The sequence below is a fragment of the Rutidosis leptorrhynchoides genome, chromosome 8, assembly GCF_046630445.1.
Source record: "Rutidosis leptorrhynchoides isolate AG116_Rl617_1_P2 chromosome 8, CSIRO_AGI_Rlap_v1, whole genome shotgun sequence".
Taxonomy (NCBI): Eukaryota; Viridiplantae; Streptophyta; class Magnoliopsida; order Asterales; family Asteraceae; genus Rutidosis; species Rutidosis leptorrhynchoides.
In genome coordinates, this window is record NC_092340.1 from 148,545,899 (window position 1) to 148,550,946 (window position 5,048).

Sequence of the window (5,048 nt, forward strand, 5' to 3'; positions counted from 1 at the left end):
AATTCTAGCTAGTACACAAGTCGTTCAGCAAAGGCAATAAAGACACGTAATTCATACGTCCAGAAACAAGTCATGCATTCTGGTTTTACTAGGACTACTTCCCATCCTTGGTCTTGTGGAACATAACCGTTATGGCCGTTGATAAGACAGCGTGTTGTAACGTCGTCAAAGGGACGAGGGTTACGTAATGTCCAACAGTCCCGTAACAATCTAAAAACCTCATTTCTTACCCCAATTACCGACTCCGTCACTTGTGGAAACGTTTTGTTTAATAGTTGTAGCCCGATGTTCTTGTTCTCACTTTGGTGAGAAGCGAACATTACTAATCCGTAAGCATAACATGCTTCTTTATGTTGCATGTTAGCCACTTTTTCTAAATCACGAAGTCCAATATTCGGATATATTGAGTCAAAATAATTTCTTAACCCGTTGCGTAAAATAGCATTTGGGTTCCCCGCAATATATGCGTCAAAGTAAACACATCGTAACTTATGGGTTTCCCAATGTGATATCCCCCATCTTTCAAATGAAAGTATCTTATAAACCAAGACATTCTTGGAACGTTCTTCGAATGTCTTACAAACTGATCTCGCCTTAAATAGTTGTGCCGAAGAATTCTGACCGACTTTAGACAAGATTTCATCAATCATGTCTCCGGGTAGGTCTCTTAAAATATTGGGTTGTCTATCCATTTTGTGTTTTTATACTGTAAAATAGACAAGAGTTAGATTCATAAAAAAAAATACTTATTAATACAAGCAATTTTTACATATATCATAAAGCATAAGCACACTATATTACATATATTACACCACACGAATACAACTATCTTATTCCGACTCGCTTGTTTCTTCTTCTTCGGTTTTGGTTCGTTTTGCCAAGTTTCTAGGGATATATGATGTTCCCCTAATACGAGCCGTCGTTATCCACATTGGTTTAGAAAAACCTGGTGGTTTAGAGGTTCCCGGGTCATTGTTACAACTTAAGGACTTCGGGGGTTGACGATACATATAAAGTTCATCGGGGTTGGAATTAGATTTTTCTATTTTTATGCCCTTTCCCTTATTATTTTCTTTTGCATTTTTAAATTCAGTTGGGGTAATTTCTATAACATCATCGGAATTCTCGTCAGAATCCGATTCATCGGAGAATTGGTAATCCTCCCAATATTTTGCTTCCTTGGCGGAAACACCATTGACCATAATTAACCTTGGTCAGTTGGTTGAGGATTTTCTTTTACTTAACCGTTTTATTATTTCCCCCACCGGTTCTACTTCTTCATCCGGTTCCGATTCTTCTTCCGGTTCCGATTCTTCTTCCGGTTTCGACTCTTCTTCCGGTTCCTCTTCGGGAACTTGTGAATCAGTCCACGAATCATTCCAATTTACATTTGACTCTTCATTATTATTAGGTGAGTCAATGGGACTTGTTCTAGAGGTAGACATCTATCACATAATATCAAACGTGTTAAGAGATTAATATATCACATAATATTCACATGTTAAAAATATATAGTTTCCAACAAAATTTGTTAAGCAATCATTTTTCAAGTAAACACGGTCGAAGTCCAGACTTACTAATGCATCCTAACAAACTCGATAAGACACACTAATGCAAAATTTTGGTTCTCTAAGACCAATGCTCTGATACCAACTGAAATGTCCCGTTCTTATTGATTAAAAACGTTCCATATTAATTGATTTCGTTGCGAGGTTTTGACCTCTATATGAGACATTTTTCAAAGACTGCATTCATTTTTAAAACAAACCATAACCTTTATTTCATAGATAAAGGTTTTAAAAAACTTTACGTAGATTATCAAATAATGATAATCTAAAATATCCTGTTTACACACGACCATTACATAATGGTTTACAATACAAATATGTTACAACAAAATAAGTTTCTTGAATGCAGTTTTTACACAATATCATACAAGCATGGACTCCAAATCTCGTCCTTATTTAAGTATGCGACAGCGGAAGCTCTTAATAATCACCTGAGAATAAACATGCTTAAAACGTCAACAAAAATATTGGTGAGTTATAGGTTTAACCTATATATATCAAATCATAATAATAGACTACAAGATTTCATATTTCAATACACATCCCATACATAGAGATAAAAATCATTCATATGGTGAACACCTGGTAACCGACATTAACAAGATGCATATATAAGAATATCCCCATCATTCCGGGACACCCTTCGGATATGATATAAATTTTGAAGTACTAAAGCATCCGGTACTTTGGATGGGGTTTGTTAGGCCCAATAGATCTATCTTTAGGATTCGCGTCAATTAGGGTGTCTGTTCCCTAATTCTTAGATTACCAGACTTAATAAAAAGGGGTATATTCGATTTCGATAATTCAACCATAGAATGTAGTTTCACGTACTTGTGTCTATTTTGTAAATCATTTATAAAACCTGCATGTATTCTCATCCCAAAAATATTAGATTTTAAAAGTGGGACTATAACTCACTTTCACAGATTTTTACTTCGTCGGGAAGTAAGACTTGGCCACTGGTTGATTCACGAACCTATAACAATATATACATATATATCAAAGTATGTTCAAAATATATTTACAACACTTTTAATATATTTTGATGTTTTAAGTTTATTAAGTCAGCTGTCCTCGTTAGTAACCTACAACTAGTTGTCCACAGTTAGATGTACAGAAATAAATCGATAAATATTATCTTGAATCAATCCACGACCCAGTGTATACGTATCTCAGTATTGATCACAACTCAAACTATATATATTTTGGAATCAACCTCAACCCTGTATAGCTAACTCCAACATTCACATATAGAGTGTCTATGGTTGTTCCAAAATATATATAGATGTGTCGACATGATAGGTCGAAACATTGTATACGTGTCTATGGTATCTCAAGATTACATAATATACAATACAAGTTGATTAAGTTTTGGTTGGAATAGATTTGTTACCAATTTTCACGTAGCTAAAATGAGAAAAATTATCCAATCTTGTTTTACCCATAACTTCTTCATTTTAAATCCATTTTGAGTGAATCAAATTGCTATGGTTTCATATTGAACTCTATTTTATAAATCTAAACAGAAAAAGTATAGGTTTAAAGTCGGAAAATAAGTTACAAGTCATTTTTGTAAAGGTAGTCATTTCAGTCGAAAGAACGACGTCTAGATGACCATTTTAGAAAACATACTTCCACTTTGAGTTTAACCATAATTTTTAGATATAGTTTCATGTTCATAATAAAAATAATTTTCTCAGAATAACAACTTTTAAATCAAATTTTATCATAGTTTTTAATTAACTAACCCAAAACAGCCCGCGGTGTTACTACGACGGCGTAAATCCGGTTTTACGGTGTTTTTCGTGTTTCCAGGTTTTAAATCATTAAGTTAGCATATCATATAAATATAGAACATGTGTTTAGTTGATTTTAAAAGTCAAGTTAGAAGGATTAACTTTTGTTTGCGAACAAGTTTAGAATTAACTAAACTATGTTCTAGTGATTACAAGTTTAAACCTTCGAATAAGATAGCTTTATATGTATGAATCGAATGATGTTATGAACATCATTACTACCTTAAGTTCCTTGGATAAACCTACTGGAAAAGAGAAAAATGGATCTAACTTCAACAGATCCTTGGATGGCTCGAAGTTCTTGAAGCAGAATCATGACACGAAAACAAGTTCAAGTAAGATCATCACTTGAAATAAGATTGTTATAGTTATAGAAATTGAACCAAAGTTTGAATATGATTATTACCTTGTATTAGAATGATAACATACTGTAAGAAACAAAGATTTCTTGAGGTTGGATGATCACCTTACAAGATTGGAAGTGAGTTAGCAAACTTGAAAGTATTCTTGATTTTATGAAACTAGAACTTTTGAAATTTATGAAGAACACTTAGAACTTGAAGATAGAACTTGAGAGAGATCAATTAGATGAATAAAATTGAAGAATGAAAGTGTTTGTAGGTGTTTTTGGTCGTTGGTGTATGGATTAGATATAAAGGATATGTAATTTTGTTTTCATGTAAATAAGTCATGAATGATTACTCATATTTTTGTAATTTTATGAGATATTTCATGCTAGTTGCCAAATGATGGTTCCCACATGTGTTAGGTGACTCACATGGGCTGCTAAGAGCTGATCATTGGAGTGTATATACCAATATTACATACATCTAAAAGCTGTGTATTGTACGAGTACGAATACGGGTGCATACGAGTAGAATTGTTGATGAAACTGAACGAGGATGTAATTGTAAGCATTTTTGTTAAGTAGAAGTATTTTGATAAGTGTCTTGAAGTCTTTAAAAAGTGTATGAATACATATTAAAACACTACATGTATATACATTTTAACTGAGTCGTTAAGTCATCGTTAGTCGTTACATGTAAATGTTGTTTTGAAACCTTTAGGTTAACGATCTTGTTGAATGTTGTTAACCCATTGTTTATTATAACAAATGAGATGTTAAATTATTATATTATCATGATATTATGATATATAATATATCTTAGTATGATGTATTTACAGTTAAATGTCGTTACAACGATAATCGTTACATATATGTCTCGTTTCGAAATCATTAAGTTAGTAGCCTTATTTTTACATATGTATTTCATTGTTAATACACTTAATAATATATTTACTTATCATTTAACATAATTAACCAAGTGTATCAATATCTTAATATGATTCATATGTACCTAGTAAGACGTTGTTATAACGATAATCGTTATATATATCGTTTTCGAGTTTCTTAAATTAATAGTCTCATTTTTATGTATATAACTCATTGTTAAAATACCTAATGAGATACATACTTATAATAAAAACATGTTAACTATATATATAACCATATATATGTCATCGTATAGTTTTTATAAGTTTTAACGTTCGTGAATCACCGGTCAACTTGGGTGGTCAATTGTCTATATGAAACATATTTCAATTAATCAAGTCTTAACAAGTTTGATTGCTTAACATGTTGGAAACATTTAATCATGTAAATATCAATCTTAATTAATTT